Source organism: Puma concolor, chromosome D3, assembly GCF_028749965.1.
Source record: "Puma concolor isolate L17-30 chromosome D3, mPumCon1.1.hap2, whole genome shotgun sequence".
NCBI classification, from domain to species: Eukaryota; Metazoa; Chordata; class Mammalia; order Carnivora; family Felidae; genus Puma; species Puma concolor.
The window spans coordinates 7,863,120-7,874,746 of record NC_141678.1 but is presented as its reverse complement, the minus strand read 5'-3'; the positions used below and the strand labels follow the sequence as shown (position 1 = coordinate 7,874,746).

Genomic DNA, 11,627 nt, shown 5'->3' with positions numbered 1-11,627 from the left:
GCCCGGCTGGGGTCGCTATGGCAACGCGGGGCCCTAGCAAAGCCACCGGCAGTGCCCGCCCCTTCCTGCGGAGACTGCGCTCGCTGAGCAGCCGGAAGGGTGCAGATCCGCAGGCGTGGGGAAGGATGTTTTAGGGCCTGTGGAGGTCGAGGGCCATTGGTACATAGGCCTCGTGGCCAAAGGCTGGTGGGCGAGCCCGAAGACCCCACAGCCGATAACCGCGGAGTGTGGGCCCCAGTGTGTCCCAGGAGGCTACTGCCCTTGCCATGCGGCGCCCCTCTCCTACCTGGGGTCCTCTGGGCAAATACAAAACCCTAAGCAGACAGAAAAAGGTTAAAGCCTTTTGTGCCACGTTTCGAAGACAAAGAGGCAAAATTTGAAGGGAAAACCAACATCACACCGGTTCTGAGTCTCATCAGGGGTCTACTAGACACCTTGAAGAATCTGAGGGAAGCTGGGGCGCCTGGGTGGCTCAGTTGGTTAAGCATCTGACTTCTGAATTCCGCTCAGGTCATGATCTCAGGGTTCCTGGGTTGGAGCCCCGCATGGGCTCTGTGCTGACAGCTCAGAGCCTGGGGCCTGCTTCGGATTCTGTGTCTCCCCCCCTCTCTCTCTCTCTGCCCCTTCCCTGCTGGTGCTCTGTCTCTTAAAAAATAAACATAAAAAAAAAAAAAAAAAAAAAGAATCTGATGGAAGCTGTACAGACCCTCCACCCCTTGAATATGCGTGTATTTTACATGGACACAAGTCAGCCCCAGTCACTTCTCCCTCCTCAGTTCACATCCTTGAAGTGGCTCCCTGGTCACTCAGTAAAAGCCACAGTCCCTCCAAAGTTCCCTGTCATCTGCACACCCACCTCCCCTTTCCTCTCTGAACCTGTCCCCTACTTCTGGCACCCAGTCAGTCTCACTCTGCTCCGGCCACACACGTGCTCCCTTGCTGTTCCTGGAAAAGGCTGGGCATGTTCCTGCCTCAGGGGCTTTGCCTCTTCTGTGCCTTCTGCCAGGATATCTGTTCCTACAGATATCAGCCTAGATCATTCATCATTCCTTCCTCTCCTTCAGGTGTTTTTGTTTTTGTTTTTGACAGAGGTGGGGGGGCACGTGCATAAGCAGGGAAGGGGCAGAGAAAGAGAGGAACTGAGGATCTGAAGAGAGCTCTGTGCTGACAACAGAAAGCCTGGTGGGGAGCTCAAACCCACCAACTGTGAGATCATGACCTGAGCCAAAGTCAGATGCTTAACCAACTGGGCCACCCAGGTGCCCCCCAAAATCTTGTTTTGATGGCCTTTTCTCTGGTCATCAGTAGACTCTCCTTCATTGCTTTGTTCTTCATTCCAATTGGAATGGAACTTTTTTGTTTGCTTGTTTGCTTTGGTTTTGGTTTTTTGGTTTATTTTGGAATGGGACTTTTGCTCTGATTTCCACACTCATTGCATCACTTATAGTTAATTTGTTGGGTGTGTGTCTTCCTCTCAGCAGAGGGTAACTGCTCTGTGTAAATTCTTGCCTCATCCAAGGTTCCCTTTGGTTGCAAGTAGAGACACCATCTCGTACTACCTCATAAAGGAAATTTATTAATGATACAAGAGTGTTGGAAAGCTGTTAACAGCAAAGCCATCCTCTTCGTCTCACTTGGTCTCTCCATCTCTCTGTGTCTCCTTCACTCAGCTTTCTCATGCTTGTGGTGGAAAAGAGCTGCCTTTTATATACCTTGGTTATATAACCACTCACAATGAATTGGCTCTTTTTGAATTCCAATCCCAAATTCATGAGTGGCCCAGGTAGGGTCTGGAGTCTGCCCCTGGCCAGTCATAATTACTAATGCTGTGGTTCTTCTCATGACATTCTCCTCTCCTCCTCAGATGCCTGGCCCACAGGTCCAGCAGGCTTTACCCTAGTACAAACTGTCCTTGGCTTGTGACTTTATCCAGAACCACCCTGCCACCCACTGAGTGGTGCCTCATGGTCTAGAATCTCCTCTCTCCCTCTCCCAAGGCCCGAGTCACAGTCCCACCACTGCAAGGAGCCCTTTGATGGCCTCTAATAAAGGTCCTGGCTCAGGGAAGCTAGAACTGTCCCCTGGAGAAGAATGTGGAGCAGGTTAAGGTTTACCTGCATCCACAGGCCAGCTGGACAGGCAGGTTACAAATCTATGACATCATTCTTCCTATGGGGTCAGAATCTGGTAGCATTATTCTCAAACTCCTAAGTAGGCTCTATGGACTGGCCCCTTCCCAATACTGAAGTGCCAAGAGGGCTCCGTTCCCAAGACCCTTCTGATAATTACTTGCCAGACTTGAGTGGCTAGAATTTAGCTGGGCTCCTCCCAAGGATCTTTTGTAAAGCCTGGGGTGAAGAGAGCTCTCCTGTGTGGTCTGGAGTCAGAGGGGCTCCTCTATGCACCCACAGATAAACATCCCCTTGAGGAGACATGCTCCTACTTATGCTTTCCTGAGCACAAAGCTTTGGCTGAAAGCCTGGAGACTCTGTCCTCTCCAGAAATCCTTGCAGATTTCACCCAATTGTTGCTGAGTTATCAATCCTAGGGGGTCCATTCACACTGAAATCCACTCCTGAGAGGACCATCTGCATAAAATGAGAAGGAGCCTTCTGATGCTGAGTAACCTGGGCCTCAGGCTTCCCAGAAGTGGCAGGAAGGACCCACCTGTGAGGACCAGCAAAACTCTCTGGTGTACATAATAGACAAAAGATGGAGAGAACTCAAATGTCTATTAAAAGATGAATGGATGGGGTGCCTGGGTGGCTCAGTCGGTTGAGCGTCCAACTCTTGATTTTGGCTCACATCATGATCTCATGGTTTATGAGTTTGAGAGCTGCATTAATACAGGGCCTTTTTGGGATTCTCTCTCCTTCTCTCTGTTCCTCCCCTGCTTGTGTTCTCTCTCTCAAAATAGATAAACTTAAAAAAATTTTTTTTTAAATATGAATGGATAAACAAAATGTCATCTGTCCATCTAATGGAATATTATTCGGCCATAAAAAGGAATGAAACACGGATACATGCTGAAGCATGGATGAACCTCGAAAACATTTTGCTAAGTGAAAGAAGCCAGACACAAAAGGTCATGTGAATGGAAATGTCAGAATAAGCAAATCTACAGAGACAGAAAGTAAATTAGTGGTTACCTAGAATGGAAGATGAGAAGTTAGGAAGGTGATAGTTAAGGGCTTGAGCTTTCTTTCAGGGGTAATGAAAATATTCTAAAACTGACTGGGATGATGGCTGCACAACTCTGTGAACATACTGAAAACCATTGAATGGTACTCTTTAAATGGGTGAGTTGTAGGATTCCTGAATTCTCTCAATAGTTTTTTCACAAAGTCTCTGATGCAGGATGAGCGCCCTCTAGGGGTTTTCAGATGACCAGAGTGAGTCACAGGCCACTTTTCAGTTTAAATTCTGTTAAATTAAAAATCAGAGAGAGAGGGGCGCCTGGGTGGCGCAGTCGGTTGAGCGTCCGACTTCAGCCAGGTCACGATCTCGCGGTCTGTGAGTTCGAGCCCCGCGTCGGGCTCTGGGCTGATGGCTCAGAGCCTGGAGCCTGTTTCCGATTCTGTGTCTCCCTCTCTCTCTGCCCCTCCCCCGTTCATGCTCTGTCTCTCTCTGTCCCAAAAATAAATAAAAACGTTGGGAAAAAAAATTTTTTTTAAAAATCAGAGAGAGAAATGCCTACAGAGGGTAATACAAAGTGCAGCACATGTTGTTTAACTTTTTGTTGAAGTGTAAAATATATATAGAAAAGTGGAAATATCATCAATGTATAGCTTGATAGATTTTTTTTTTTTTTTTTTTAAAGTTTATTTATTTTTGGGACAGAGAGAGACAGAGCATGAACGGGGGAGGGGCAGAGAGGGAGGGAGACACAGAATCGGAAACAGGCTCCAGGCTCTGAGCCATCAGCCCAGAGCCCGACGCGGGGCTCGAACTCACGGACCGCGAGATCGTGACCTGGTTGAAGTCGGACGCTCAACCGACTGCGCCACCCAGGCGCCCCGCTTGATAGATTTTTTAAACTGAACATAGCCTTCTTGTCAGACTGGCAGTCTCTGGAACTGTCTTCTGGGGAACAGTGCCTAAAGTCCAAATTTGAGTCCCTCCATAAACATGAGGCCACTTCTGAGGAGTGACTCTGTAGGGCCCCTCTTTCTCCCTCCTTTCTCTCCTTTTTCCCTAATCTCTAGGGTTACTCTATCAACGAGGTGGCTATTTATATGGAAATTTAAGTTAAATAAAAATAACAATTCCTCAGTCCCACTAGTCATATTCCAAGTATTTAGTAGGCATGTGTGGCAACTGGCTACTATATGGGACATTGAAGATACAGAACATTTCCTTTATCATAGAAAGTTCTACTGGAAAGTGCTGCTTTTGGGATGAGCTCATCTCTTGCCTCTAACCCTTCCTTGGAAAGTTTCATTTCTCTCTCTCTGCCAAATCCTTTTTTTTTTTTTTTTTTCTTTTTAATCTATCAGCAAAATTCTCTGTCAGAACCTAACATAATGTCTGCAGGGGTAAGCCAGTGGAAATTACAGGGTTTGAAAACAGTTGTTCAGCAAACAAACACAGCTAATAAATCATCTCAAAGAAAAATGCACAGTCTCACCAGCAATTAAAGAAATGAAAGTTAAAATAATCCTGCCATACCATTACATACTGTCTAGACTAGGAAAAATGTGTAAAAATGATAGACTGTGATATTGGCAGCACTGTGGGGAAAGAGGCACCATTACATACTGCTAGCCATCCAGGCAATTAGGTAAATGCTCTTGAAAAACCATTTGGAATTATCTTACAGAAACTATAAAACTATTTTCTGATTCCACTTAATGACCATTATTTATGTAACAGGTAGCTGGTGTGAGGCATAGAACTTGTTACATTCTTTAAAAAAAGAAAATACTTTTCACAACAATCCTCTAAGACAGGTAGGAATTCTTATCTTCACTTAAAAAAATCAACTTCAGGTTCACAAGTTAGATACCTATCCAGAGTTAAAAGACCAAGGAAGTGGCTGAGCCAGGATTCAATCTCAGACCTCTTGACCTAGGAAGGCCTGTCCAGAACATCACATTGCCTCTCATTTCGAAGAATTGCCTCCAAGGCAATAGCACAACTGGGACAAGGGAAGAAATTTACTCAAACATGTAAATACTAACTAATGTAATTATTGCAAAAGGAAAAACTGGAAAATGCATACAGGAGACAATGTAAGTTGGGCCCAGCACATACTAGGCTCTCCATAAATGCTTAATTTTTTAAAAAAGCGATTGGGTGGGGCGCCTGGGTGGCTCAGTCGGTTAAGCGGCCGACTTCGGCTTAGGTCATGATCTCATGGTCCCTGAGTTCTAGCCCCACGTCGGGCTCTGTGCTGACAGCTCAGAGCCTGGAGCCTGTTTCAGATTCTGTGTCTCCCTCTCTCTAACCCTCCCCTGTTCATGCTGTGTCTCTCCCTGTCTCAAAAATAAATAAACGTTAAAAAAAATTAAAAAATAAAATAAAATAAAATAAAATGTCTCAGTATGAAAGGTGCTAAGTTTAAAAAAATAAAATAAATAAATAAATAAATAAATAAATAGATAAAAGCAAGCGATTGGGTGAAAAAGTGCTCTGGCCCTGGGGTGCCTGGGTGGCTCAGTCGGTTGAGCCTCCGACTTCGGCTCAGGTCATGATCTCACAGTCTGTGAGTTCGAGTTCCGCGTCAGGCACTGTGCTGATGGCTCAGAGCCTGGAGCCTGCTTCCGATTCTGTGTCTCCCTCTCTCTCTGCTCCTTCCCTGCTCATGCTCTGTCTCTCTCTGTCTCAAAAATAAAAACATTAAGCAAAAAAAAATTTTTTTAAGTGCTCTGGCCCTTTAAAAAGTCAGAGGCGGGTTAAGACAGCAAAGGAGGAGGTGTACGAAGCTTACGTAAAAAGCTTCATGCCACATTTAAATGAGCATGCGTTAAAACTCTTCTTCCCTCGCCACGTTCCTTCACTCAAGTGCGCGTGCGCTGCCTGAACCTGGGTGTGTGGGGCGGGGGGTGTCGGCTCCGCCCGCCTACTTAGGTGGGCGGAGACAGTCGCGTGAGTTCGGTGAGCCAGATTCTCCCGCGCTATTAACCAGCCCGCCCCCTTTTGCACATGCGCGTACATCAGTACTAGACCCGTGGGTTGTTGAGAGGCTGTGGAGTTGCGCCTGCGCTATAGACCTCCCTGCCGGAAGTGGGCGGACCGTGTTCCAAAGCCTAAAGGGCGGAGGGAGAAAGCGCGGCAAAGATCTGTGTTGCTGAATGGAACGCTGAATCCGGACACTGTCTCAGGTGCCCTGCTGCAGAACTACTGAGCCTAGAAATGTAAAGACCAGAATATGGTCAGAGAGAACTTACTTTTCGATTTTAAAAAGGTTTTACAAGATTATTGTGTTTACATGTGTGTTAAATGAAGATTTTAAGGAAAGGGAGGATTTCCCCTAAATTTCCTTCCCCACCGCCACCCCCCCCCCCGAATTCTTACATTTCTAGAAGACTTAAGGAGTCAAAGAGATATTTGAATGCCTATATGCCCAGTTGGAGAACAAGTATTCTGGCCAAAAACAAAAAACCAGAGTATGTTCTCAACCACAGAAACGTTCGTCCCTAGTCAGGAAACCATTAGGAAGATACATTAAATAAGAGCCGGAAAAGAAAGAAATCTGCATCAAGGTAAGTGATTTTGTGTCGTTAAAACTGTAAATGTTTTGAAGGTCCCTTGTGTCAGTTCATCAACTTTATTCCATAACCATTTGTGGAAAGCATATTATGTTTCATACGTGTGCACCTTACTGGATACTAGAGATTCAAAGATGAATATAACAATTCAACCTCTATCCTTGAAGAGTTCACACTGTGGGGCTCAGGGATAGGACTCCCCCTGGGCAAGGTCTTGAAAGTGGGTATGATAGTGCAAAGTGACTCTGAAGACTGTCTTGACCTCAAGATGGCAGACGGTGTCCTATGAACAAAGTGGGGTAGCCTGGGGGGAGAGGAGATTAGACGCCAGTGGTCAGGAACCTGTGTGTTTTCTTGAACTTCCTTTGATACAGGGGATGAGGCAGAAGGTGACTTTTGGACCACAGTGACCCGGTTAAACAGGGAGAAGCTGGAAAACTCTAAGAACGTCTCAAGCTGGTGAGCAGAGAAACCTCCATGCCAAGAGTTATAAATCCTAATCAAGGACCCAAAAACTGAAGGGAAAGGAAAAGTGATTCTTGGGTATTCTGATGAAGTTACTCAGACATTCTATGGAGCTGGGGAGAAAAGATTTTCCCTTTTGGATAACTACCATCTCCTTAAACTATCTCCTCCTTGAGAGATTGGATCTTAGAAGGGTCCTAAGTCAGGGCTCCTGGGTGGCTCAGTTGGTTAAGCATCTGGCTTTGGCTCATGGGTTCAAACCCTTTGTTGGGCTCTGTGCTGACAGCTCAGAGCCTGGAGCCTGCCTCAGATTGTCTCTGAATCTCCCTGCCCCTCCCCCGCACGCGCACACGCTCTCTCTGTCTCTCTCTCTCTCAAAAATAAATAAAACATTAAAAAAAAAAAAGAAGAAGGGTCCTAACCCAAGAATGCACCTGCTGTAGAAATGAACTGCTTCATAAATGCCTTGCAAGGAACACAGAAAAATAGTGAAAAAGCAAACAAACCTTAAATTGACTCAAAATATACCCCATTAGTACCATTTTCCCCTTAGAGGATTCACACAGGCCTCATGCTAAGAAGGGCTTTGTGTTTGGCTTAATGCTTTGCTGTCACCATTTTGAAATTCTTAATTTCTTTAAAAAATTTTAAATATTTTATTTATTTTGAGAGAGAGCATGAGTGAGCCTGGGAGGAGCAGAGAGAGACCGAGAGAGGGAGAGAGAGAATCCGAAGCAGGCTTCTTGCTGTCAGCGCAAAGCCCGACATGGGACATGAACCCACGAACTGTGAGATCATGACCTGAGCTGAAGTTGGACACTCAACCAACTGAGCCATCTGGGTGCCCCAGAGACCAGACATTTCTGTTGTTAAAGGCCCCTAGTTTGTGAAACTGTGTTACAACAGCCCTAGGAAGTGAATAGTTTCCCATAGGTCCTTAAAAAACGACTTGATGAATAAATGGATTGATGAATAAAGTATAATTGTATTGTCTCTGGCTCTTTAAAAGATGACAAACCTATCAAGGTAATAACTCCCCTTTTTTCTTTTTTTTAAAGCAGTCTCCATGGCCATTGTGGGGCTTAAATTCATGATCCTGAGATCAAGAGTCTCGTGCTCTACTGACTGAGCCAGCCAGGCACCTCACTATCCCTTTAACTCCAGTGAATGGTTGAAAAACTGGTCCTTTCCACAACCTACTTCATTTTCTCCCATTTTATAATCACTGCATTTGATACTGACTTTGTCCTGTGTCTCACACATGTACTGGACCGTGATAATATGGGCGGGTAGAGTGGGTGGCTGTGGTTCCCTGCAGTAGACCCTATTGGTTGCTACTGAAATTTGATCCCCTTTCCTTCTTGATGGCACATCTCCAAATGTATGAGCTTCCCTCTTGTTCAGGGAGGGTGACCCCCACCTCCCAGAGCCAGGGGGTAAATTATCATTGAGCAAGTCTTTTCTGTAAACATAGTAAATATTTTTTGGCTTTAAAGGTCAGATGTTTAAAGGCAACAATATATAACTATATTTCTAAAATGTTGAATGAAATTGAGATTGTGTTATAAATGATATGGACCTCATTCAAAACTCAAAACGTTAGGCTCTGCTTTAGTTCATTCAGGCTTCTGTGACAAAATACCATAGGCTGAGTGGCTTATAAACAACAGAATTTTATATCTCACAGTCTAGAGGCTGGAAGTCCAGCCTGGTCAGGTAAATGCCCTCTTCCAGATTACAGACTTGTTTCCTCACATGGTAGAAGGGGCTAGGGAGCTCTGTGGGATCTCTTTTATAAGGACACTAATCCCATTAGTGAGGCTCCACTCTCATGGCCTAATCACCTCCCAAAGGCCCTACTTCCTAATACCAGCACATTGGGCACTGGAATTCCAACATGTGAATTTGGGGGGACACAAGCATTTAGGCCATAGCAGGCCCTAAATATAAATTATTAATAAGAAAATCTCATGGGGTGTCTGGGTGGCTCAGTTGATTATGCATCCGACTCAGTTTCAGCTCAGGTCATGATCTCATGGTTTCGTGGGTTCGAGCCCCGCTTCAGGCCTGCGCTGACAGTGTGGAACCTGCTTGGGATTCTCTTTCTCTCTCCCTCTCTCTGCCCTTCCCCTGTTCATGCTGTCTCTGTCTCTCTCAAAAATAAATAAATAGACTTAAAAAAATTTAAAATACAAAAAGAAAATCTCCTGATCTTAGGTACCTTTCCAAGGAAGAGTTCGGTATTACAAATCTATTCCTGTATCCCAGATAGTTATGTTAGTTTTTGTGGTAAAACAAACAGCAACCTGTTTCTCAGTGGCATCCAGCAAAGAACATTTCTGTAGCTTATTCAGTTTTGCTGGTCCAGGCTGGCCTTCGTTAAGGCAGTTCTGCACCAAGTGTCTCTCATTGTCCCTCTGGGATCAATGGGCAGCTCAGAAATACTTTAACTGCAATGGCAGGAGTGTGAGAGAGCAAGCCTATTCGTTCAAATGCTTTTTAAATCTTTGGTAACGGACAAAACAAGCTACATGACCAAATCTCAAATGAAGTATAGGAAGTACACTCTGCCTAGGGAGTGTGGAGTGAGTGCTCTGTTGATCTGGTTACAATGAGTCCTTTACAACAAAATTTTCTTTTTTAAATATCTTTTTTTTTTTTTTTTTTTTTTAACGTTTTATTTATTTTTGAGACAGGGAGAGACAGAGCATGAACAGGGGAGGGTCAGAGAGAGGGAGACACAGAATCCGAAACAGGCTCCAGGCTCTGAGCTGTCAGCACAGAGCCTGACACGGGGCTTGAACTCACGGACCGTGAGATCATGACCTGAGCCGAAGTCGGCTGCTTAACCGACTGAGCCACCCAGGCGCCCCTACAACAAAATTTTCTATACAAGCTACTTTGTCAGATTCGTAGCAATGGTGTGATGAAAAACAAAAACAAAAAGAAACCTGGGACAAGCCCCTGCACTGTAATTTACTGGATAATCTGGACAGCTTTCTTTCCTTTTTTTTTTTCTCATTGTTTTATTTATTTTCAAGAGAGAGAGAGAGATTGAGAGCATGCAAGCAAGCGAGGAAGGGGCAGAGAAAGAGGGAGATACAGAACCTGAAGCAGGCCCCAGGCTCCAAGCTGTCAGTGCAGACAACATGGGGCTCAAACTCAAGAACTGTGAGATCATGACCTGAGCTGAAGTCAGATGCTTAACCAACTGAGCCACCCAGGCGCCCCTGGACATCTTTCACTCTCTGAATCTCAGTTTCCTCATCCATAAAATACACAATAAAAACATTTACCTCTCAGGATTGTTATGATGATTAAATGAAAATGTTTGTGAAAGTGCATTGTAAACAGTTAACACCTGTCCACATCGAAGGTGTGTGGAAAATGTATTTTTTTAAGTTTTATTTTTTTTAAATTTTTTCTTAATTTTTATTTATTTTTTTTAATTTTTTTTTCAACGTTTATTTATTTTTGGGACAGAGAGAGACAGAGCATGAACGGGGGAGGGGCAGAGAGAGAGGGAGACACAGAATCGGAAACAGGCTCCAGGCTCTGAGCCATCAGCCCAGAGCCCGGCGCGGGGCTCGAACTCACGGACCGCGAGATCGTTCCCTGAGCTGAAGTCGGACGCTTAACCGACTGCGCCACCCAGGCGCCCCAATTAATTTTTATTTTTGACAGAGAGAGAGAGAGACAGAGCATGAGCAGGGCGAGGAGGGGGCGGGGGGCGACAGAGAGAGGAAGACACAGAATTGGAAGCAGGCTCCAGGCTCTGACCTGTCAGTACAGAGCCCGACGCGGGGCTTGAACTCACAGACCGCAAGATCATGACCTGAGCCGAAGTCGGACGCTCAACCGACTGAGCCACCCAGGCGCCCCAAGTTTTATTTTTTTAAGTAATCTTACAACCCAAAGTGGGACTCGAACCGATGACCCTGAGATCAAGAATTGCATGGTCTTCTGACTGAGCCAGCCAGGCGCTGCTGGAAAATGTATACATGGTGATGTTTGCCCTGTCGTCAACCCAAGTAGAGAGCTGGGAGGTGCTGAGCAGTTGGTAAATTTTTTCAAGTGCTTTTTCTGTCAGGTGGCACTATCTCCCCATTTCAAATAGCCCAAAAGCAGCTTTCGTGAAAACCCACTTAGATTTTTTGTAAACCATCAACACACTTTTCAAAGGTACTTCAAAAAGGCAGAAGGTTTGAACTCTTAGGGAGTATGAACCACTTTGGAAGACACTTTGGTATGATCTGGTGAAATTGAAAGTATGAGTAACCTTGCCTTAGGCGAATATATTCTTTCCTTTTTTTTTTTAGTTAAAAAATGTATTGAAGTACAATTGACATACTGTGTTATATTACAGGTGTACAACATATTGAGTCAGTGCTGCTTTTTTTTTTTTTTTAAATGTTTATCCATTTTTGAGACAGAGAGAGACAGAGCATGAAT

The 11,627-nt window shown here is 45.0% G+C and overlaps 1 long non-coding RNA gene across 2 annotated transcripts; it reads left to right on the top strand.

Annotated features, from left to right (window-relative positions):
* The first annotated feature begins 6,188 nt into the window (after positions 1 to 6,188).
* LOC147575282 (uncharacterized) lies at positions 6,189 to 10,477 on the top strand. Of its 2 annotated transcripts, none has more exons than XR_015242197.1 (4): positions 6,189 to 6,323; positions 6,525 to 6,704; positions 7,085 to 7,169; positions 10,221 to 10,477. It is a non-coding gene; the product is annotated as an uncharacterized LOC147575282 (long non-coding RNA). The 2 variants fall into 2 exon arrangements; XR_015242196.1 differs by having other exon boundaries at positions 6,190 to 6,406.
* Positions 10,478 to 11,627: the final 1,150 nt, after the last annotated feature.